The following is a 12,733-nucleotide window of genomic DNA, read 5'->3' as shown; positions in this document are numbered from 1 at the left end:
GTCAGGTTTATGTTTAACCTAAACTGCCACACTCTTTTCTAAGGCGGCGTATCATTTTATGTTACCATCAGCAGTATACAAGAGTGCCAGTTCCTTTACATCCTAATAACACTTGGTATGGTTAATATTTTTAATTTTAGCCATTCTTATGGGCATATAACATCTTGTGATTTTAATTTCTATTTCCCTAATGACATGTTGCACATCTTTTCATGTGCTTATTTGTTATTGTTGGTGACAAATATATCTTCTTTGGTGAAGTAGATGTTCAAATTTGTGTTCATTTGTGTTGGGTTTGGAGTTACTGTCAAGTTTTGAGAGTTATTTATGTATTGTGCAGACAAGTCCTTTATCGGGTAAATGTTTTGCAAAGATTTTCTCTTAGTCTGTGTATGGCTTGTGTTTTCATTGAAAACTATGTCTTTTGAAGAGCACAAGTTTTTTTATTTTGATGAAGTCCAATTTATAAACAATTAAACAAATTATTTGTTTAAGTAAGCAATTTAATTTGTTCTTTTTGAATTTTTGGTTTGTTTGATTTTTGAAACAGAGGTTTCCTTTGTTGCCCAGGCTGGTCTCAGACTCCTGGGCTCAAGCGATCCTCTGGCCTCAGCCTCCTGAGTAGCTGGGATTACAGACACATGTCACCGTGCCCAGCTCCTTTTATGGATTTTGCTTTTTGGTGTTAGACATCTTTGCTTAACTCAAGGTCACAGTGAATTTCTCTTGGGTTTTCTTTTCTCTTTTTTGTTGTGGCAGAGTCTTGCTCTGTCGCACAGGCTGGAGCGCAGTGGCATGATCATAGCTCACTGCAATCATGATCAAGGATCAAGTGATCCTCCCACCTCAGCCTCCCAAATAGCTGGAACCACAGGGATACACCACCACGCCTGGCAAATTTTTTGTTTCTATTTTTGTAGAGACAGTGTCTTACCTTGTTGCCCGGGCTGATCTCAAATCCCTGGGCTCAAGCAATCCTTTTGCCTCAGCCTCCCAAGTAGCTGGGATTATAGGCTCAAGCCAAAATGCACCTGGCTCGAATGTCTCTCTTTATTTTATTTTTATTTATTTATTTGAGACAGGATCTCAATCTGTCACTCAGGCTGGAGCGCAGTGGCAGTGGCATAATCATGGCCCACTGCTGCATTGACCTCCTGGGTTCAAACAGTCCTCCCCACTCAGCCTCCCAGGTAGCTGGGACTATAGGCATGCACTGCCATGCCCAGCTAGTTATTTTTTGTCAAGACAGGTCTCCCTATGTGGCCCAGGCTGGTCTCAAACTTCTGGGCTCAAGCAGTCCTCCTGCCTTGGCCTCCCAAATTGCTGGAATTACAGGCATGAGCCTCTGTGCCCAGCTGTGGAGTTGATAATCTTAACAATATTAAGTCTTCCAACCCATGAACAAATTCTACCTCTCAATTTAGGTCATCTTTAATTTCTCTCAGCAGTGTTTTGTATCTTCAGTGTCTAGGTCTTTCACTTCTTTTGTCAGATTTATTCCTCAGTGTTTCATATTTTTGATGCTATTGTAAATGGTAATTTTTTATTTTTATTTTTTGAGACAGAGTTTCGCTCTTGTTGCCCAGGCTGGAGTGCAATGGTGTGATCTCGGCTCACTGCAACCTCCGCCTCCCAGGTTCAAGCGATTCTCCTGCCTCAGCTGGGATTACAGGCATGTGCCACCACGCCTGGCTAATTTTGTATTTTTAGTAGAGATGTGGTTTCTCCATGTTGGTCAGGCTGGTCTTGAACTCCCAACCTCAGGTGATCTGCCTGCCTCAGCCTCCCAAAGTGCTGGGATTACAGGCATGAGCCACTACGCCCAGTGTAAATGGTGTGTTTTTAAATTTTTATTTATTTATTTATTTATTTAGAGATGGAGTCTTGCTCTGTCACCCATGCTGGAGTGTAGTGGCGGGATCTTGGCTCACTGCAACCTCTGCCTCCTGGGTTCAAGCAATTCTCGTGCCTCAGCCTCCCAAGCAGCTGGGACCACAGGTGCATGCCACCACACCCAGCTAATTTTTACATTTTTCAGTAGAGATGAGATTTCACCATGTTAGCCAGGCTGGTCTCAGACTCCTGACCTCAAGTAATCTGCCTGCTTCAACTTCCAAAAGTGCTGGGATTACAGATGTGAGTCACTGTGCCTGGCCTGTAAATGGTATGTTTTTATTTCTGATTTTTCATTGCTAGTGTTGAACAGAAATAACAGTTGATTTTTAAAATATTGATCTTATACCCTAAAACCTTGCTAACTTATTAGTTCTAGTAGCTTTTTTAGATCTCATTGGATTTCCTCCATAGATGATCATGTTGTCTGTGAATAAAGACAGTTTTACTTCTTTCTTTCCAATCTGGATGCCTTTCATTTCTGTTTCTTGCCTGATTGCACTGGCTACAATATCCAATACAATACCTGAATGGTGAAAGTAGACATACCTGTCTTTATTTTTGGGGTTTTTTTGTTTATTTGTTTGTTTGTTTTTTGAGAGAGAGTCTCTCTCTGTCACCCAGGCTGGAGTGCAGTGGTGTGATCTCGGCTCACTGCAACCTCCGCCTCCTGGGTTCAAGTGATTCTCCTGCCTCAGCCTCCCGAGTAGCTGGGGTTATAGGTGCCTGCCACCAGACTTGGCTAATTTTTGTATTTTTAGTAGAGACAGGGTTTTGCCATGTTGTCCAGGCTGGTCTCGAACTCCTGACCTCAGGTGATCCACCTGCTTCAGCCTCCCAAAGTGTGGGATTACAGGCATAAGCCACCACACCCAGCCCATCCCTGTCATTAATTTGCTCTTTTCTAGTGTTTTAAGGTGGAAGCTAGGGCATTTATTTGAGAGCTTTTCTAATGTAGGTGTTTAGTGCTATAAACTTCTTTTAAAGTCTCACTGTAATGGCATCCCAGAAATTCTGCTATGTTGTGTTTTCATTGTCGTTCCATTCAAAATACTTTCTAATTTTCATTTGATTTCTTTTTTTGAGTCATGTGTTATTTAGAAGTGTGTTATTTCGTTCCCAAATATTGGGGAATTTTTTTCAAGGATCCTTAGGTTATTTATGTCTAATTTCTAATTCTATGGTGGGCAGAGACTTTGTATGACTTAGGTCCTTTTGACTTTATTGAGACTTGTTTTATGGCTCAAAATATGGTCTATCTTGATAAAGGTTCACGCACAATTGAAAAGAATGGTATTCCGTGTTCTTGGGTACAGCGTTCTATAAATATCAGTCAGGTCAAGTTGATTGATAGTGGTGTTCAAGTATATGATATCTTTACTGATTTTCTGCCTGCTTATTCTATCAATGATTGAGAAAGGGGTACTAAAGTCTCTGCCTGTAATTGTAGATTTTTATATTTCTCTTTGCAGTTCTATTTTTTGCTATAGGTATTTTGTTAGGTACATACTATCTTTTGGATTAATTTATCCCTAGTAATTTATGTAATTTATCTATTTTGTCACATATTGATATAGCCAATCCCACTTGCTTCTTACTGTTAGCATGGTATATCTTTTCCATCCTTTTACTTTTAACCTATTTCCATTTGTATAGTTCAAATGTGTTTCTTGTAGGCAGCATATAGTTTGGTCTTTCTTTCTTTTTTCCAATGATACAATCTCTGCTTTTTAATTGGTATGTTTAGACCGCTTAATTTTTTTTTTTTTTTTTTTTTAAGACAGAGTCTTGTTCTGTAGCTCAGGCTGGAGTACAGTGGCGCGACCTTGACTCACTGCAACCTTCACCTCCCGGGTTCTGGTTCAAGCAATTCTGCCTCAGCCTCCTGAGTAGCTGGGATTACAGGCATGCACTACCATGCCCAGCTATTTTTGTATTTTTAGTAGAGACGGGATTTCACCATGTTGGCCAGGCTGGTCTTGAACTCCTGACCTTGTGATCTGCCCGTCTTGGCCTCCCAAAGTGCTGGGATTACAGGCGTTAGCCACTGCGCCCGGTTGTCCACCTACATTTAATGTGATCATTGATTTGTCTAGGTTGAAGTCTACAGTCTTGCTGTTTGCTTCCTATCTATTTGTCCCATTATTGTTTCCTTTTTCTTCCTCTTTTGGATAAATCAAGTATGCTTTGTGATCCCATTGTAATCTCTTCCATTTGCTTATTTGCTGTAACTTTTTTTTTTTTTTTGAGACGGAGTCTCACTCTCACCCAGGCTGGAGTGCAGTGGCGTGATCTCGGCTCATTGCAACCTCCGCTCTCCGAGTTCAAGCGATTCTCCTGCCTCAGCCTCCTGAGTAGCTAGGATTACAGGCGTGCACCACCAGGCCTGGCTAATTTTTCTATTTTTAGTAGAGACGGGGTTTCACCATCTTGGCCAGACTGGTCTTGAACTCCTGACCTCATCATCCACCCGCCTCAGCCTCCCAAAGTGCTGGGATTACAGACGTGAGCCACCGTGCCTGGCCCTAACTTTTTGTTTTGTTACTTTAGCATTTGCTTTAGGGTTTATAGTATATAACTTTAACTTATCATAGTCTACCTTCAAGTGATATTATACCACTTCACATATAGTATAAGAACCTCTGCCAGGCGCACTGGCTCACGCCTGTAATCCCAGCACTTTCGGAAGCAAAGGTGGGCAGATCACCAGGTCAGGAGTTCGAGACCAGCCTGGCCAATATGGTGAAACCCCATCTCTACTAAAAATACTAAAATTAGCCAGGTGTGGTGGCAGCCACCAGTAGTCCCAGCTACTCGGGAAGCTGAGGCAGGAGAATTGTTTGAAGTGGGGAGGCGGAGGTTGCAGTGAGCCAAGATCATGCCATTGCACTCCAGCCTGGGCACAGTGGTACCATTTTCCATCTGCCTGAAAGACGTCCCTTAACATTTCTTGTAGTGGGGATCTGATGATGATGAATGCTCTCAGCTTATGTACATCTAAAATGTTGCCTTCATTATTAAAATATATTTTTGCTGGATAAAAAATTCTAGGTTGATAGTTTTCTGGTACTTTAAAGATGTTACTCCACTGTATTTTTGCTGGATACAGAATTCTAGGTTGATAGTTTTCTGGTACTTTAAAGCTGTTACTCCACTGTCTTCTTACATTGCTTCCAATAGCAAATTTGATATTGTCTTTATCTTTGTTCCCTTTGTATCTAGCAGTCTTTTCTCTCTGGTTGCTTTTAAGGTTTTCTCTGTGTTATTGGTTTTAAGCCATTTGATTATGAGATGATTTAGTGTGGTTTTCTTCATTTCTTGTGCTTAAAATTTGTTGAGCTTCTTGGATATGTGCATTTATAGTTTTCATTAAGCTTGGAAAGTTTTAGGCTATTTCAATTCAAATATTTTTTCTGTCCTTCATCTCTCTTCTTTCCTTCGGGAATCCTGATTACCCATATGTGAGCCTGCTTGAAACTGTCCAGCTGTTGAAGTCCTGCCTACAGATACACTCTTTTCTTTTCCTTTGTTTTGATTCTTTCATCTGTTTTTCATTTTGGATAGTTTCTATTGCTATGCCTTTGCATTCACTAATCTTCTGCCATGTCTAATCTGCCATTAATCCCAACCAGTGTATTTTTCTCTTTTTTTCTTTTTTTTTTTTTTTTTTTTTTTTTTTTTTTTTTTTTTTTTTTTTTTTTGAGACGGAGTCTCGCTCTGTCGCCCAGGCTGGAGTGCAGTAGCGCAATCTCGGCTCACTGCAAGCTCCGCCTCCCGGGTTCACGCCATTCTCCTGCCTCAGCCTCTCCGAGTAGCTGGGACTACAGGCGTCCGCCACCACGCCCGGCTAATTTTTTGTATTTTTAGTAGAGACGGGGTTTCACCGTGGTCTCGATCTCCTGACCTCGTGATCCGCCCGCCTTGGCCTCCCAAAGTGCTGGGATTACAAGCGTGAGCCACCGCGCCCGGCCTCTTTTTTTCTTTTTGAGACAGAGTCTCACTGTCGCCCAGGCTGGAGTGCAGTGGCGCAATCTCAGCTCACTGCAACCCCTGCCTCCCGGGTTCAAGAGATTCTCCTGCCTCAGCCTCCCTAATAGCTGGGACTACAGGCACATGCCACCACAGCTGGCTAATTTTTGTATTTTTAGTAGAGGCGTGGTTTCACCATGTTGGCCAGGCTGGTCTCGAACTCCTGACTTCAGATGATCCGTCCACCTCGGCCTCCCAAAGTGCTGGGCTTACAGGCATGAGCCACCGCGCCCAGCCTCCAGTGTATTTTTCATCTCAGACATTGTCTTTTTTTTAAATCTACATATTTGATTTGGATCTTTTTTCATATTGTCCATATCTCTATTTTATGGTGGTAAAATATGTACAACATAAAATTGACTGTTTTAATATTTGTAAGTATACAATTCAGTGGCATCAGGTACAGTCTCAGTGTTGTGCAACCATCACCACTATCTATCTCCAGAATATTTTCATCATCTCAAATTGAAACTGGGCTGGATGTGGTGGCTCACGCCTGTAATCCCAGCACTTTGGGAGGCCGAGGCAGGCAGATCAACTGAGGTCAGGAGTTTGAGACCAGCCTGGTAAACATGGTAAAACCCCATCTCTGCTAAAAATAGAAAAATTAGCTGGGTGTTGTGGCACGTGCCTATAATCCCAGCTCCTCAGGAGGCTGAGGCAGAATTGCTTGAACCCCCGGGAGGGGGAGGTTGCAAGTGAGCTGAGATCACACCACTGCACTCCAGCCTGGGCAACAGAGCAAGACTCTGTCTTAAAAAAAAAAAAAAAATTGAAACTGTATACTCATTACACATTAACTCTCCATTCTTCCCTCCCCCAACCCCTGGTAACCACCATTCTACTTTTTGTCTCTGAATTTGACTACTCTAGGTGCCTCATATTAGTGGAATCATACAATATTTGCCCTTTTTGCCTGCCTTATTTTACTTAACATAATGTCTTCCAAGTTGACCCATGTTGTAGCATGTGTCAGAATCTCATTCCAGCCAGGCACGGTGGCTCACACCTGTAATCCCAGCATTTTGGAGGCCAAGGCAGCTGGATCACCTGAAGTCAGGGGTTCGAGACCAGCCTGGCCAACATGGCAGAGACCACCCGGTCTCAACCAAAAATACAAAAATTAGCCAGGCGTGGTGGCATGCGCCTGTAATCCCAGCTACTTGGGAGGCTGAGGCACAAGAATCACTTGAACCCGGGAGGCAGAGGTTGCAGTGAGCTGAGATCGAGCCACTGCACTCCAGCCTGGCCGATAAGAGGACAGAGCAAGACTCCATCTCAATTAAAAAAAAAAAAAAAAAAAAAAAACTCATTCCTTTTGTAAGGCTAAATTATATTCTGTCATATTTTGTTTATTCATCCATCAATGGACATGTGGGTTGCTTTCACCTTTTTGCTGTCGTGAATAATGCTGCACTGGTATAAAAATACCTATTTCAGCCCCTGATTTCAGTTCTTCTAGGTACATACCCAGGTGTAGAATTGTTGAATCATATGGTGATTCTTTGATTTTTTGAGGAACTGCCATATTGTTTTCCACAGTGGCTGTGCCATTTTACATTCCCATCAGCAATGCACAAGGCTCCGATTTCTCCAAGGCCTTGCCAATACTTATTTTCTTTTTTTTTTTAATAATACCTATCCTACGGGCGGATCACGAGGTCAGGAGATCGAGACCACGGTGAAACCCCGTCTCTACTAAAAAAAATACAAAAAATTAGCCGGGCGTGGTGGCGGGCGCCTGTAGTCCCAGCTAGTCGGAGAGGCTGAAGCAGGAGAATGGCGTGAACCCAGGAGGCGGAGCTTGCAGTGAGCCGAGATTGCGCCACTGCACTCCAGCCTGGGTGACAGAGCGAGACTCCATCTCAAAAAATAAATAAATAAAATAAAAAAAAATAATAATACCTATCCTAGTGTAGATGAAGTGGTATCTCACTGTGATTTTGATTTGCATTTATCTACTTATTAGTGATGTTGAGCATCTTTTCATGTGCTTATTGAATATTCGTATATCTTCTTTGAATAAATGTCTAATCAAGTTCTTTGCCTGTTCTTTTAATGGAGTTGTTTTCTTATTGCACTATAGAAGCTATTTGTATACTGTGTATATTAAACCCATATCATGTATCTGATTTGCAAATATTTTCTCCCATTTTGTGGGTTGCCTTTTTACTCTCTTGATAGTGTCCTGTTATGAACAAAAGTTTAATTAATGTATTTAGAGACAGGGCCTTGCTATGTTGCCCAGACTGGAGTACAGTGGCTGTTCACAGATGCAGTGATTGCACACTGCAGCCTCAAACTCCTGAGCTCAAGTGAACCTCTCACCTCAGCCTCCCAAGTAGCTGCAACTGTAGACATGGGCCACCAAGCCTAGCCAAAAGTTTAATTTTGATTAATTCTAATTTATCTATTTTTTCCTCTGTTGCCTGTGCTGTTGGTGTCATATCCAAAAGATCATCACCAAACCCACTGTTATGAAACTTTTCTCCTATGTCTTCTAAGAATATTGTAGTTTTAGCTCTTACATTTAGGTCTTTGATCCATTTTGAGTTGATGTTTGTATGTGGTGTATGGTCCAAATTCATTCTTTTGCATGTGGATATTCACTTCTCCCAACACCATTTGTTAAAAAGACTGTCCTTTTTCCATTAAATGGTTTTGGCAGGCACTCCTGTCAAAAATCTTTTAACCATATATATGAGGGTCTATTTAATTTGTTGAACATGTGGAATCAAATTAGAGTAACTTGTACTTACCTGCCCGTTTTAACATCGGTTTCAGTTGTGGGTTATGATTGCTTATTTCCCTCATTATGGACTGCATTGCCTGCTACTTTGTAGGACTGATAATCTTTGATCGGGTGTCAGACGTTGTGAGTTTCACCTTGTTGGGTGCTGGATATATTTGCAATCTGTAAATCCTCTTGGGCTTTCTTCTGGGACATTTGAGTTACTTGGAAACGGTTTAATCTTTTTGGGTCTTGCTCACACAAGATTTTTTTTAGGCAAATCCAACCAGTGCTCATTCTAAAGCTAATTATTTGCCATTAGTGAGGCAAGGCCTCCCTGAGTCCTCTCAACACCCCATGATACTCGGCATGGCTGGTGGGAACAGACAGAGTCCCCACCCAGTGAGCAGCGGGCACTGTTCCCTAGATCCTTCCTGATGGGCCTTTCCTTGGCCTTGAGTCCTTCCCTCACACACGTGCTCATCAGTATCCTGCTGGGTTTCAGGGGTGCCTCCACAGCTCTCCAGGAGTTTCTCTCTAGGCAGCTGTCTCCTCTCTGGCAGTCTGTCCTACACACTTTGGTTACCTTGCCCTGACATTTAGCGCCGTCTCCTCAACTCATGGTGTTCCCTGGCTCCACTTTAATTCCCCCTCCCTGTGTTGCAGCCTGAAAACTCTCTCAAAGCTGGGAGCAATCACAGGGCTCACCTTTGTTTCCCATCTGTCTGGAATCTCTGTCCTTTATCGTTCAATGCCCAGAGCCTTGAAAACCACTATTTCATATATTTTGTCTAGTTTTACTTTTGTTTCAGGCAGACGGATATATCTGATCTCTGTTACTCCACCTTGCCTAGAAACAGAAATCTCTGCACTGCCTTTTTTTTTTTTTTTTTTTTTTTTTTTTGGTGAGACAGAGTTTCACTCTTGTTGCCCAGGCTGGAGTGCAATGGCATCATCTCAGCTCACTGCAACCTCCACCTTCTGTGTTCAAGCGATCCTCCTGCCTCAGCCTCACGAGTAGCTGGGATTACAGGCGCCTGCCACCACGCCCAGCTAATTTTTTTTGTATTTTTAGTAAAGACAGGGTTTCGCCAAGTTGGCCAGGCTGGTCTCAAACTCCTGACTTCAGGTGATCCTCCCACCTTGGCCTCCCAAAGTGCTGGAATTACAGGCGTGAGCCACTGCGCCTGGTCTGCACCACTTTTTTTTTTACCTGTAAGATCACAGGGCCTCTGCGAAGCACTGTATGAGGGATTTTTTGTTTTGTTTTGTTTTGAGACAGGGTCTTGCTCTGTTGCCCAGGTCAGAGTGCAGTGGCACAATCTCAGCTCACTTCAACCTCCACCTCCCAGGTTCAAGCAATCTTCCCACCTCAGCCTCCAAATAGCTGGGACTACAGGCGCCCACGACCACATTCAGATAATTTTTTTTTTTTTTTTTTGAGAAGGAGTCTCGCTCTGTCACCCAGGCTGGAGTGCAGTGGCGCGATCTTGGCTCACTGCAAGCTCCGCCTCCCAGGTTCACGCCATTCTCCTGCCTCAGTCTCCTGAGTAGCTGGGACTACAGGTGCCCGCCACCATGCCCAGCTAATTTTTTTGTGTGTGTGTATTTTCAGTAGAGACGGGGTTTCACCGTGTTAGCCAGGATGGTCTCGATCTTCTGACCTCGTAATCCGCCACCTCGGCCTCCCAAAGTGCTGTGCTGGGATTACAGGCGTGAGCCACCACACCTGGCCACACTCAGCTAATTTTTATATGTTTTTTTGTAGAGACAGGGTTTCACAATGTTGCCCAGGCTGGTCTCGAACTCTTTGACTCAAGCGATGTGCCTGCCTTGGCCTCCCAAAGTGCTGGGATTACAGGTGTGAGCCACCACACCCAGCCAAGTTCTTTGAAGTGAAAGAGACACACAATAGATGCTCAATCCCTCCTCACTCACCAAAGGAGAGTCTAAAGGGCCTGCCTCCTAGGAATCTTAGTTTGGCAGTGACTTGGCTCAACTTAAGGAACTTTCTAGGTCCAGAACCCTTGCAATTGGACCTGTGCTAGCCTAGACGTCAGCACCCTCTAACCCTGAGGGCCATCATGGGGTGAAAGGGCCAGCTGTGGGGTCTCACGGAAAAGCCAAAGTGTGACTGTGAGCACCTAGAGACAGTGGTCTTAGCTTGCCTCTAGGCACTGGACATTATGAGCAGACATCCATTCCCCGTCAATGTTTGGTCTACCACTACCCTGCTCCCCCTTGCCAATAACTAATTCAGGACGGGGCATGTGACCCAGTTCTAGTCAGTAAGGTATAGGACCAGGAAAATCTACAGTGGCTTCTGGGAAAGGCTTCCTCCATCTTAAGAGGAGCCATGGTAAGACACAGTCTCCCTTCTCTGGAGTTGCCATACTCCAGTGTGGACACTTGGGGCTGCTGCCACCATCTTGGCACCAACCTGAGGATGGAACTAACAAGAAGGATGGCAGATCAGAGAAAGCCCGAGCCTGGACACATCATTGAGGTGATGGATCAAATAGCCCCACTGCCTCGATTCCCCTCTGAATATTCATATAAGGAAAAAAGACTTAATTAGTGGTTCAGTTAGATGCCACCAAAAGCAAAAGCACTGTCACTGAGCCAGCCACCTGGAGGGCTGGAGGTGCATGTGGAGGGGAGCACCTTAAAGGTACTCTTACCTCCTGCTAAGGAGTTCTTTCTCCTTTGAATGAGAAAAGGGCCAATAGCTGTGAAAAGACATGCCCAAGGCCATGTGGGGGGAAGTGGCAAGAGCAGCCCCGCACAGGCTTATCAGCCTTCCATCGGGTGCCTGATGCACTACAGCCCTGTGCCCCAAGATCCTGAGTCAGCTTTGATGGTGGGGCTTGTGGGTGGAGGCCTCAGAGTTCACCGACTCCAGTCAACGTTTAGTTCTCCTGCTGAGCAAGAGCAAGCAAGCACTGGGGACTTCCTTGAATTTTTGTGCTGACATGGTATCCTTGGAGGAAAATATCAAAGTCCCCCGAGCTGTAATCAAGGCAGTTGCAGATTACAAGTAATTGCCATAGTTTCGGGACAGATTTTTCTCGGATTTAAAAGTGCCTGTCCAAAGTTCCTTCCCAGGCCAACAGAACAGAACAGGGCAAGCACCTGAGACAGAGGGGAGCAGAACCCTGGGATCCAAGGCTTGTGTTTGCTCTCCACGCCAGAGCAGGAAGCCCCCTCTGTACCCTGGCCTCCTTCCTCCACGCTTCGAGCATGCGTAGGCCACGTGGCCATCTCTCTGTAGTAGGGGTCGGGAATGGGCTCCGGGACATTTACTGCCTCAATTCCAAGACTGCCTGGAAAAGGGCAGTACTGCCTTGGGCAGTAGAGAGTTCCTATCCCTAGAGATACGAACCCCGGCAGGGCCTTCAGCAGGCATCTGATGCCTTCATACGTGCTGTCGCCTCACCCACCAGGAAGACCCTCCTGAACCTCAAAGATGTGACACATGCATGCATTCATTTCACAAAGAACTACTTGTGCCAGGTGCTGCTCTAGGTAAGGGGGATTTAGCAGTGAATAAAACAAAGTGCCGCTGGGTGTGGTGGCTCACATCTATCATCCCAGCACTTTGGGAGGCCACGATCCCCAGAGGTCAGGAGTTTGAGACCAGCCTGGCCAACATGAGGAAACCCCATCTCTACTAAAAATATGAAAATTAGCCAGGTATGGTGGTGCACGCCTGTAATCCCAGCTACACGGGAGGCCGAGGCACAAGAATCGCTTGAACCCAGGAGGAGGGGGTTGCAGTGAGCTGAGATTATGCCACTGCACTCCAACCTGGGCGACAGATCCAGACTCTGTCTCAAAAAAAAAAAAAAAAAAAAAAAACAATTCCCGAAGAGTGTAGAGAAAAAAACATAAAATGAATATACAATGTGATATCAGGTGGTCATTAAGTGCTATAACAGAAAGGGGACAGAGAGTGACACGGTGAGTTTTAGAAAGGGTGGTCGGGGAGGGCTTCCCTGGAAGAGGTGTAACTAATGTTTGAACTGATAAACCTTAATGAAGGCAGGAGCTGGCCATGCAAACATCTGGAGAAGCAGCGTC

This window comes from Symphalangus syndactylus, chromosome 24, assembly GCF_028878055.3.
Source record: "Symphalangus syndactylus isolate Jambi chromosome 24, NHGRI_mSymSyn1-v2.1_pri, whole genome shotgun sequence".
In the NCBI taxonomy this organism is placed as follows: Eukaryota; Metazoa; Chordata; class Mammalia; order Primates; family Hylobatidae; genus Symphalangus; species Symphalangus syndactylus.
Note: the sequence above shows the minus strand (reverse complement) of the source record.